At 35.2% G+C, this 12,929-nt stretch overlaps 1 long non-coding RNA gene across 2 annotated transcripts; it reads left to right on the top strand.

Annotated features, from left to right (window-relative positions):
* Positions 1–782: 782 nt before the first annotated feature.
* Positions 783–4,784, top strand: LOC130973422 (uncharacterized). 2 transcript variants are annotated; one of them, XR_009084134.1, is made up of 4 exons: positions 783–1,267; positions 1,379–3,106; positions 3,402–3,469; positions 3,664–4,784. It is a non-coding gene; the product is annotated as an uncharacterized LOC130973422 (long non-coding RNA). The 2 variants fall into 2 exon arrangements; XR_009084133.1 differs by having other exon boundaries at positions 1,379–3,469.
* The last annotated feature ends 8,145 nt before the right edge of the window (positions 4,785–12,929 follow it).

Below are 12,929 nucleotides of genomic sequence, written 5' to 3'. Positions count from 1 at the left end.
ATTGACATGTTAGCCGAGAATTGTATGTATCCGTAATAATAACCAGCTTTAACGATTGATATAATAGAAATATATTTAAAATATTAGAAACAATAAAATTAAAATAAATTAAAAGTTAAAAATTTTAAAAATAAAAAATATACTTTATCCAAAAATATTGAGAGACTTCTAAAGTTTTAAACCACCATCTTTCAACTACCCCTAAATCTTGGTATGCAATTGATTAAGAGGCAGCCGTAACTGATGAGGACCCAGCAGATATGTATATACTTTTATAAATATTTTGTCATATGAGAAAGTATATAATTGAGTGGCGGCTTGTATTATTATGATATAGATGTATTAGGGTGCCAACTCCATTTTTGTTTTCAGTCACTTTTTTAATATAGATAAGAAAATAAATTATTATGTATTTTTATATAAATATATATTTTTTATTTTAATATATATTTTAATTTAATTATTAATTTTAATATATACCTAATATAATTTAATACAAGAAAAAAAATCTGTTAGCACACTTTTTTCTTGTTATGTTTTAGAAATATGGCTAAAAAACTGAACGACCATATTTTTATAAAAGTAACAATTGATTAAAAATTGAGTTATATTTTTTTGTGTTACACTTTGAAAACGTGGCTTAAAAGAGTCAATTGCCACGTTTTTATAAAAGTGGATTAGTGATTTGACCGTATTTTTTTCGTCACACTTCAAAAACAAGACTATAAAAAAAATAGACATATTTTTGAAGCGTGACTAACTTATTTTCCTACAATCCCATTTTTAAAAAGTACTCATATCCTATAATTATTTGGCACCCTAGAAAACATAACATTTGAATTTTTACTTAAAATTTAATTTTTCACTAATTTTTTTCTCAAACGCCAAGTTTTTTCAGAGCAGTCATCACTCAAAATAGCCCTCACTGAGAAAAAGTGATAACCCTAAACCCTCGAACCCTCTTCATCACTCTCTAAGAACCCTAAACCCTAAGAACCCTCTCTTGCAGCCCTCTCTCAGCTCGTAGCCCTTTTCGTCACTGAGAACCCATCTTCGTCTTTCAGCTCGCAGCCCTCTCTCACCTTGTAACCTTCGGAAACTTCAATCGGTGCTGCCTCTATCGGCGCTACCTCCGTTGGCGCTCAGTCTCGCTCGCAAGGCCTCCCTCGACGTTCACTCTCTCTCGCGCAAACCCTACCTCCGTCGTCACTGACTCTCTCTTGCTCCTCCCTCAATTGGCACTCAACCCTCACCATAACACAAGAAAGTACGAATTTAGTCCCCTTTTGTTTCTCTATTTCAATCATCGCAAATTTGTTTCTCTTTTTTAACCCTTCGCAAATTTCTCTGTTTCAATCTTCCCCTTTTACTATTTCAGTTACATGGGATTTTTTGCTATGGCTTTGGTAGAGGCATGAGAAATTGGACTGCTAACCCCAGAAAATGAGTTTCATTTGCATTGGATATTGCTCATGATAAGTGCTTGTCATGAAATCTGGCTGTTTAATTCTTACTAGTTGTGATTTGTTTAAGAGCAACACTTATATCCACCCCAATTTTTTTGTCTATTACTAGTTGTGCTTCTCAGGTTTCTTTAAATCGGTAGTTTTGGGTTCAAAATAGTTATTATTGTGTATCTTTTGTTCTTGTCTTGTATCATATATGTATGCTCAACAAAATTTATTGATAACTCAATGCATAAATTGTCCCATCGACAACAATGCGTCAAATAAGCCATAAAAAAGTCGATAACAAATCAATATACCCAAAGATGCTTTATCAAGATAGGACTTTCATCTTCAGGTAATCGAACTGTGAAGCTATCGTAGTTAAGCACATTCTCGTATGGCAGGAAAATTCAATCATGTAGCACAGAGAAACAAGGCAAATAGACTGCAATCATTCATCATTTCCATAATTTGAAATATAAACGAATTTCAGATCATTATCATGAATTCAACAAATTGCACTCTCATTTCTTAAAGTTTTTAAGAGGATTAGAGATTGGCTTTTATGCAAAGTTTGTAAATACTAAATAAAATGTTGAAAAAAATGTGTACATATACTTATATATAATAGTGAATGATCTTTGTAGAATCTACTATTATTCTTGCCTCTCATTTCTACAAGAAAAAATCTTAAGTTCATGAGCAGGGCACTTCAACATAGTCTAAAACTTAACTGTTCTTTTGTGTTTTATGAATTTAAAATGGTAGGAAACTTAACCTTTCGTTTGTTAGATCATATGATTATGAAGTCTTTTACTTTACTATGAGATGCTTATTGGCAATGTTAGTTATTGCTACCAATTGACTTGCTCATTAAAATTTGATTAAAATGTCAAAGATATCTAGATTATATTTAAGATCTTAGCCATGAAGGATTTTGTTTTGTTGTTGTGAGATAAGAATAAAAGTTGTATAGACCTAATCAGACAATTGATCGAAGACTAAACCAATAAGAGAAAAGGTACTTGCATCATCAAATCTATTTTGAGTGTCCAGTAAAATATGTATTATGATGATATTATATATACTATTTCATCCAACCATTTAGCTAGCGCAAAAGGCAGTAACTAAAAAGAAGTGACCATAAAGTCCTCAAATTGTTTCATACAGTTTGAATTCTTAATGTTTATCTTTGGTCATTAGTTCCTTACGTATTCTACTTTGGTTTTCAGAATTGAATAGTGTTCACATGGTAGCTCAGATTTGTGGTTTTTAATTTGACTTAACATGTATTTAAATGAATAGAAACTTTGCTCATAGATCCTAGAGTTTCAAAAAAGATGTACAACTAATGACTGTAAAAATATTACTAGAGAGGATAGACAGTGTGCAAATTCAGGAGAAGATTCTTTGAGTGACAAAGAGCGGAAAACATTAAATTTCCCTTGGAAGTAGGCGACCTACAAATTATAAGCATTTGTAATTTGTCAATATCAGCAGTTATGATTCCCTTATGTATTTGCAGCAAGTATTGGTATTAAACTTGACAGGTAATAGTGCCCAAACAAAAAGGCTTTGGTTACTTTTTAGAATATTTTTACATGATCAATCAATCACTAATATCTTTTATTTTTTCAGGGGAACAAATGTTATAATGTGTACGTTCTTGCCCACTAATATCTAATTGCATAGAGTTTTACAATCACAGTGGATTAATCGTAAATTCTTTAATAGCTTTGAATACATGGATCAATATGGCTCAAGTCTATGGCATTTTCAAGAGAACCTGATTTTTTCACCCTAAAAATAAATATAATGGCTGAATGATACTTTTGTATAGATTTACTACATGCATACTATGTAATTATATGTCAACAGAGAGCGCTACATATATGAGATGCTAGTTATCAAAGAGCATTGTAGTCACTGGAATTTAAAACTCATCTTTTTCAGGGAAATTAGTTGAAGATATTTCATCTTTCCATGTTGAAAAATCCATATGGCCTGAAGGGTACACTACAGTAAGAAAGTTTACATTACGCACCGGTGAAACATTTATTTATCTATTTATGGTTATTTAGGCTCTTTGTATGTCATATTCTTATGTTTGTCTAAGATGATGAAACCTTTTCTTTTTCATTGTTAACTTTGTAGTTTTTTTCATTCTGTTGTTTAATACCCCTTATTTTCTTCCTTTTATTGTTACATGCTAAAGTATCTGCTGCTTATCAAATGGAGGTCCTGAGGGATTCAAAGTTAAAAGACAACCTCTATTCAGAGTGACAGTTGATGGCTGTGAGTAGGTTGGCTTCTATTCTAAGGAATGACTTTGCTCTTGGATACATTTGTCTACACTAATATTTGATGTTCTTTCACTTTTTTATATAAAAAAACTTTTTTGTCCTCTTTTATTTTTTTTTATGTTTTCCATTTTGGTTGACAAAATACAGTGATCTATGGTGGCATATAGTCTGCCTTTTTTTAATGGCAAGAAATTATATTTGTTTGATCATTATTGAATTCCTTGGTTGTCTTGACCTTACTATTCAACTCGTATTTTTGCATGTAGAAAGAGTACAGGGGGACCTTTTTTTACTTATTACTTATGTTAATATATGATAAACTATTATTTTAAGGTTTATTTTGGATTGAATTGAGTAGATTTTGTCAATTATTTCCACACTTATTCATATAAACTGCATGCTTTTGAGATTCCTTCCTAATTTTGTGCTAAGAATGAAAACATGCTTCTTTGGCCTTAAAACTGCTAATTTTTAATCCTCTTTTAGTATCATTCGATGTCGTGATATGTGCGTTAAGTGATTTCAGGATTATAGGGTAAGAATGACTTAGAGGATGGAAAGGAAGCATGCAAAAGTGGAAGGAACACAAGATATGGAATGGTTGAGAAGCTGGAAACGACGCGCACGCGTGGCTGAAACGCACGCATGAGTACGCCATTCTCTAAATGACGCGTACGTGTGACTGATGCGTACGTGTGGCCAGTGAATTATCAAAGCAATGCGTACGCGTGGATGACGCATATACTTGACAAGCGGCATGTGCTGCTATTAAGTGAAAACGCTGAGGGCGATTTTAGAGCTCATTTCTGGCCCAGTTTTGAGCCCAGTATGCATATTAGAGGCTAGGAGTGAAGGAGGATGGATCATTCATCATTCATTCACACAAACTTTAGTTTTAGATGTAGAATTCTAGAGAGAGAGGCTCTCTCTTCTCTCTAGAATCAAGGTTTCTTCTTTTAGTTTCAGTTTCATTTAGGTTTAGTTTCTACTTTTCATCTTGATTCAAGTTCTTCTTTTAATCCCTTGTTATTAACTCTTTGCTTTCTTAGTTTTATATGTTGTTTCCTTTACCTTATTACTTTATTGTTTACGACTCATTGTTGATTCTAATTTCCTTTTAATACATTTGAGGTATTTTATGTTTATTGTTGCTTTCTTTAATTTCTTGTTATTATTTTCATGCAATTGTTAGTCTTAGATTTTACTATTTCTTGTTAATTTTCTATGTTTTTATTTTGTACCTTCAAAGTGTTTGATAAAGTGCTTGGTTGGATTTTAAAATAGATTTTTGTGTTCTTGGCTTGGATCGAGTAATTTGGAGACTCTTAAATTGTCAAAGTTTCTTGTTGATTGGTGATTGAGAGTTGCTAGTTGGCTTGAGCTTCACTAAATCTAGTCTTTGATTAGGACTTGTGAACTCAAGTTGATTTTGTTCACTTGACTTTCCTTCAATTGTTAGAGGTTAACTAAGTGTGAATAAAAGGCAATTAACATCACAATTGACGATGATAATGAGAATAGGAATTTCAATTCTCAATCCTTGCTAGGACTTTCCTTAGTTGTTAGTTTATTTTCTTGTCATTTACATTCCTTGTTCATCATTCAAAAATCCCAAAAATACTTTATCATAACCAATAACAAGTACACTTCCCTGCAATTCCTTTGAGAGACGGCCTGAGATTTAAATATTTTGGTTATTTTTATTAGTTTACATTGTGACGAACAAATTAAACGATGACCGAGAATAACTTGTTGGTTTAGAACTATACATGCAACGTGATTTTATTGAGAAATTCTTTACCGACATTTATCCTCCATCAAGTTTTTGGCGCTTTTGCCGGAGAATTGCCAATGTGTGCCTTATTATTGGTTATTGTGAATATTGTAAATATTGTGAATATGTTTGCCTTCTGTTTCCTTGTTAGTTGTTGCTAGTTTTAGGATTTTAATTTCATTATTTCTTATTAGTTTTTGTTTTTATTTTCTCTTGTTACTGTGAATTCTCACCCCTTTATCTATGAGTTTGATTATAACTATGTTGCAGGAAATGAAAATTACAATGAGAACACGCATCAAGGATGGGACAATCAAAGGTGGGAGGAGCCTCAAGCTTATAGACAACCTTCATGGCAACAACCTCCACTAATGCACTATGAGTCTATGAGCAAGAACCATTCCAAGATGTATACCAATTCGATGGCTATGGTGGACGTCCTTGTGATTATCAACAACTTCCACCATATGCCTATGAACCTCCTCCACAACATAGCCCTCAACTATACTCACAAGCCTCATACCAACCAACCACCTTCGTATGATCCTAATCCTTACCTACCATGCCAACCACCATATGAGCCATACTTAGAACCACAACGATTCCAATACCCATACTCCCAAGAACCACCTCAATATACACCATCTCCATATCCTTATCAAGATAAACCACCATCCTATCATAAACCCTTCCTCCCAAGCAATGAACCCTCATATCCAATCCAATCTCTAATGGATGACACTCTTGGTTTTCTTTTTCAAGGGCAAGGAGAGATGCAAAGGACGACACTAGAACTCATGGCTACCTTGACTGAGGTAGTAAATAATTTAGCCTCCCTACGCTTCAACACTCAAAGTACCCTTATGATCGCATGTGGAGAATCTAATGAAGAGCGTAGCATGAAGGAGAGATTAGAAACTCCAGTGGAAAATGAGGAATGTGACTTTGTATTGGAACAATTGGAAGAAGCCATAATTGTTGAAGAAGAAGAAGTAGTTGAAGACTTAGGAGACACTACAAGAAAAACACCTATTCAGGTACACTTGAAAAGTGTAGCCAAAAGTGAAAAAAAATGATGCCTTAGGCTACGGCTACGCTTTCTGGGCTACGACTACGCTTTCTGGGGTGATTCATATTCGGCCGTTGCCTATTCTCAAAGGCTACGCTTTTTTGCACCAAGGGCTACGCTTTTGACGTTTGAAAATAGGGTATGCTTTTCAAGTGATGCTGTCCAGGACCAAAGGCTATGTTTTTCAGCTTCCATTTTACCAGAATAGGCTACACTTTTTAACACTACTGCATCACCTATAAAGCATAGTCACATTGTATACCATGGCTACCGTTTATAAGTGTAGCCTTAGGTTCCTCATTTTTTTTGTATACCATAGCTATTGTATATAAGTGTAGCCTTAGGTCCCTTATTATAATAATTATTAATACAACATAATATTTAGTAATATGATTACATGTATAATAATTCTGCATTTTTAATTAAATGAGTTAAACATTATAAAATAAAAATAAATACATAATTATACTAAATAATTTCTTTAAATAATAAAAATTATCTCTAACCAAAATATATTTATAATAATGATCCAAAAGTACTAGAATGAAGTTAATTATGAATATTCATACATCTCACACTAAAATAAGCATAACTATATCAAAATAACCATGATACCACTTAGAATTTACTACTAACACTCTACAAAAAAACATATCCTACATAAGTATCTTCTAATAAAAATCATTAGTCAATCATACATGTATCCATTCCCAACACTACTCTATCTTAGCCAATAAACCACAATAATAATCAGCTTAATCTTCATTATTATCCTGCATAATTATATAGAAAAATAGTTAGAAAAATATTCATAATGACATTCGCAATTATAAAAATTAAAAAATCAAACTCAAAATTATCAATGATTGATATCATTCTTTCTGTACTGTGTACAAGTTTCACCAATGCATAGTAGTGTTTCACAAATCTAAATTTAGAATTCAAAAATAAAAAAAGCATAAGTTATAAACCATAAAATAAAAAGCTATAAATGATTGGGGAACAGATTCACAAGAAATATTTATGTTGTAGTTTATATCCAATTAATTATTAAGGAGATTAAACTGCATAATATATAATTATTTCATGACTAGCAGAGGTCAGACACTTAAAAACTAAAATTTAGTGAATATATTATTAATCATATATAGTTAAAGCAAATCACATGATGTACTCTGCTAATCATGCTAATCATAAGTTACTAGAAAGAACAAAGATAAAAAGGTAATAGAAAAATGCAAATAATAACTTTAACTATTCTAATTGTAAACAAATCATGAAAAAACTGCATAAAGTTCTTTACACACCTTTTCATTTGGGAAAACATGATCTGTAGCAATTGTATATTGGCCATTGGTGCACGAAATTGTAATCATCAACAATGGAGCCAAAAACTTGGTAGCGATCTCAAACGTGAATCACACTTAGTCACAACTCCGCACAACTAACCATCAAGTGCACTGGGTCGTCCAAGTAATACCTTACGTGAGTAAGGGTCGATCCCACGGAGATTGTTGGTATGAATCAAGTTATGGTCATCTTGTAAATCTCAGTTAGGCGGATAATAATTAATTATGGAGTTTTCGAATGATAATAATAAATAAAACATAAAATAAAGATAGAAATACTTATGTAAATCATTGGTGAGAATTTCGGATAAGTGTATGGAGATGAATTGTCCCTTTTGGATCTCTGCTTTCCTACTGCCTTCCCTCAATCCTTCTTACTCCTTTCCATGACAAGCTGTATGTAGGGCATCACCGTTGTCAATGGCTACATCCCATCCTCTCAGTGAAAATGGTCCAAATGCTTTGTCACAGCACGGCTAATCATCTGTCGGTTCTCGATCATGTTGGAATAGAATCCCTTGATTCTTTTGCGTTTGTCATCACGCCCAACAATTGCGAGTTTGAAGCTCGTCACAGTCATTCAATCCCAGAATCCTACTCGGAATACCACATACAAGGTTAGACTTTCCAGATTCCCATGAATGCCGCCATCAATTCTAGCTTATACCACGAAGATTCTGATTAAGGAATCCAAGAGATATGCGCCCGGCCTAAAGTAGAACGGAAGTGGATGTCAATCACGCGTTCATAGGTGAGAATGATGATGAGTGTCACGGATCATCACATTCGTCATGTTGAAGTGCAACGAATATCTTAGAATAAGAACAAGCGGAATTGAATAGAAAATAGTAGTAATTGCATTAAAACTGGAGGTACAGCAGAGCTCCACACCCTTAATATATGGTGTGTAGAAACTCCACCATTGAAAATACATAAGTGATGAAGGTTCAGGCATGGCTGAATGGCCAGCCCCCATGAATGATCAATAGATCAAAAATACAATCAAAGATGTCTAATACAATAGTAAAATGTTCTATTTATACTAAATTAGCAACTAGGATTTACAGAAGTAAGTAATTGATGCATAAATTCACTTCCGGGGCCCACTTGGTGTGTGCTTGGGCTGAACTTGATCTTTACACGAGCTGAGGCTAATCTTGGAGTTGAACGCCAAGTTGTAACGTGTTTTTGGCGTTCAACTCTAGTTCGTGGCGTGTTTCTGGCGTTTGGCTTCAGAATGCAGCATGGAACTGGCGTTGAGCGCCAGTTTACATCGACTAATCACGAATAAAGTATGAACTATTATATATTGCTGGAAAGCTCTGAATGTCTACTTTTCAACTCCGTTGAGAGCGCACTATTTGGAGTTCTATAGCTCCAGAAAATCCATTTCGAGTGCAGGGTGGTCAGATTCCAACAGTATCAGCAGTCCTTTGTTAGCCTTCTTATCAGAGTTTTGCTCAGGTCCCTCAATTTCAGCCAGAAAATACCTGAAATCACAGAAAAACACACAAACTCCTAGTAAAGTCTAGAAATGTGAATTTAGCATAAAAACTAATGAAAATATCCCTAAAAGTAACTAGATCATACTAAAAACTACCTAAAAACAATGCCAAAAAGCGTATAAATTATCCGCTCATCCCAACACCAAACTTAAATTGTTGCTTGTCCCCAAGCAACTGAAAATAAATTAGGATAAAAAGAAAAGAATATACTATAAATTCCAAAATATCAATGAATATTAAGTCTAATTAGATGAGCGGGACTTGTAGCTTTTTGCTTCTGAATAGTTTTGGCATCTCACTTTTTCCTTTGAAGTTTAGAATGATTGGCATCTATAGTAACTTAAAATTTCAGATAGTGTTATTGATTCTCCTAGTTAAGTTTGTTGATTCTTGAACACAGCTACTTTTATGAGTCTTGGCCGTGGCCCTAAGCACTTTGTTTTCCAGTATTACCATGAGATACATAAATGCCACAGACACATAACTGGGTGAATCTTTTCAGATTGTGACTTAGCTTTGCTAAAGTCCCCAATTAGAGGTGTCCAGAGCTCTTAAGCACATTCTTTTTGCTTTGGATCACGACTTTAACCACTCAGTCTCAAGTTTTTCACTTGGACCTTCATGCCACAAGCACATGGTTAGGGACAGCTTGATTTAGCCGCTTAGGCCTGGATTTTATTTCCTTGGGCCCTCTTATCCATTGATGCTTAAAGCCTTGGATCCTTTTTACCTTGCCTTTTGGTTTTAAGGGCTATTGGCTTTTTCTGCTTGCTTTTTTTTTCGCAAGCTTTTGCTTTTTCACTGCTTTTTCTTTTTTCAAGAATCAATTTCATGATTTTTCAGATTGTCAATAACATTTCTCTTTGTTCATCATTCTTTCAAGAGCCAACAATTTTAACATTCATAAACAACAAGATAAAAAATATGCACTATTCAATCATTCATTCAGAAAACAAAAAGTATTGTCACCACATCAATATAATTAAACTAAATTCAAGGATAATTTCGAAATTCATGTACTTCTTGTTCTTTTGAATTAAAAACATGTTTTATTTAAGAAAGGTGAAGGATTCATGGAATTATTCATAACTTTAAGACATAGTTACTACATACTAATGATCATGTAATAAAGACACAAACATAGATAACATAAAGCTTAAAAATCAAAAAACAGAGAATTAAGAACAAGGAAGTTAAGGAATGAGTCCACCTTAGTGAGGGTGGCGCCTTCTTCAAGGACCAATGGTGCTTTGAGCTCCTCTATGTCTCTTCCTTGCCTTTGTGGCTTGATCCCTAGTGATTTTGGTGCTCCTATCCTTAGTTGCTCCCAATAATTGTGTGGAGGACAATTTATCCCTTGAGGTATCTCAGGGATTTCTTGATGTGGTCCATGAGTAGGCTCTCTTGATGTGCAGTCAAATACTCTATTACTGAGCTATGGACCCTTGAGATGGAAGCTTTTGTCTTCCCTTTCCTCTTTCTAGAGGTTTCTCTGGCCTTAGGTGCCATCAATGGTAATGGAAAAACAAAAAGCTTATGCTTTTACCACACCAAACTTAAAATATTGCTCGCCCTCAAGCAAGAGAAGAAAGAAAAGAAGAAGAAGAAGAAGAGAAAATATGGAGGAGAGTAAGGGAGGTGTATTCGGCCAAGGTGTAGAAGAGGGGGTTGTGGTGTGTGAAAATTAAGGAGAATGGAGGGTTTATATAGTGAGGGGAGAGGGAGTAGGTTTGGCCATTTAGGGTGGGTTTGGGTGGGAAAGAAATTTTGAATTTTGAAGGAAGGTGGAGTTTTTGGGGAAGAGTGGGTGGATGTAAGTGGTGAAGGGGGTAATTGGGAAGAGAGATTGAGGTGATTGGTGAAGGGTTTTGGGGAAGAGTGTTTATTGGAAAGAGAGGATGAATGTTGAGAAGAGGGGAGAATATGGTAGGTGTGGATTGTGTGGGATCCACAGATCCTGAGATGATCCTGTGGGGTCCACAGATCCTGAGGTGTCAAGGATTTACATCCCTGCACCAATTAGGCATGTAAAATGCCTTTGCATGCAATTCTGGCGTTTAAACGCCGAAGTGATGCATGTTCTGGGCGTTCAACGCCCATGTGCAGCATGTTTCTGGCGTTGAACGCCAGTTCCACGCTTGTTTCTGGCGTTCAGCGCCAGCTCTCCTCAGGGTGCATTCCTGGTGTTTGAACACCAGGGTGTTGCTTATTTCTGGCGTTCAACGCCAGATCCATGCTCTGTTCTGGCGTTGAACGCCAGCCAGATGCTCCTTACTGGAGTTTAAACGCCAGTAAGTCCTTCCTCCAGGGTGTGATTTTTCTTCTGCTGTTTTTGATTCTGTTTTTAATTTTAATGTTTTTTTCGTAACTCCACATGATCATGTACCTAGTAAAATATAATGAAAATAAAATAAAATTAGATAAATAAAAATTGGGTTGCCTCCCAATAAGCGCTTCTTTAATGTCAATAGCTTGACAGTGGGCTCTCATGGAGCCACACAGGTGATCAGGTCAATGTTGTAGAATCCCAACACAAAACTTAGAGTTTGGATGTGGGGATTCAACACCAAACTTAGAATTTGGCCGAGCCCTCTCAACACCAAACTTAGAGTTTGATTGTGGGGGCTTTGTTTGACTCTGTACTGAGAGAAGCTTTTCATGCTTCCTCTCCATTGTTAAAGAAGAAGATCCTTGAGCCTTGAATACAATGTAGTCCCCATTCAATTGAAGGACTAATTCTCCTCTGTTAACATCTATCACAACTCCTGCTGCGGCTAGGAAAGGTCTTCCAAGGATGATGCATTATCCTCCTCCTTCCTAGTGTCTAAGATTATGAAATCAACAGGGATGTAAAGGCCTTCAACCTTTACCAACACGTCCTCTACCAATCTATAAACTTGTCTTACTGACTTGTCTGCCATTTGTAATGAAAATATGGCAGGCTGTACCTCAATGATCTCCAGCTTCTCCATTATAGAGAGTGGCATAAGGTTTATACCTGACCCCAGGTCACATAGAGCTTTTTCAAAGATCATGGTGCCTATAGTGCAGGGTATTACGAATTTGCCAGGATCTTGTCTCTTTTGAGGTAAAGTTTGCTGAACCCATGTATCTAGTTCACTAATGAGCAAGGGAGGTTCACCTCCCCAAGTCTCATTACCAAATAACTTGGCATTCAGCTTCATGATAGCTCCTAAATATTGAGCAACTTGCTCTCCAGTTACATCTTCATCCTCTTCAGAGGAAGAATAGTCTTTAGAGCTCATGAATGGCAGAAGGAGGTTTAATGGAATCTCTATGGTCTTTATATGGGCCTCAGATTCCCGTGGGTCCTCAATAGGGAACTCCTTCTTGGTTGGGAGATGTCCCATAAGGTCTTCCTCATTGGGATTCGCGTCCTCTCCTTCCTCTCTAGGTTTGGCCATGTTGATTATATCAATAGCCTTGCACTCTCTTTTTGGATTCTCTTCAGTATTGCTTG

This window comes from Arachis stenosperma, chromosome 4, assembly GCF_014773155.1.
Source record: "Arachis stenosperma cultivar V10309 chromosome 4, arast.V10309.gnm1.PFL2, whole genome shotgun sequence".
Lineage (NCBI taxonomy): Eukaryota > Viridiplantae > Streptophyta > Magnoliopsida > Fabales > Fabaceae > Arachis > Arachis stenosperma.
Note: the sequence above shows the minus strand (reverse complement) of the source record. Positions and strands in the feature narration are given on the sequence as shown.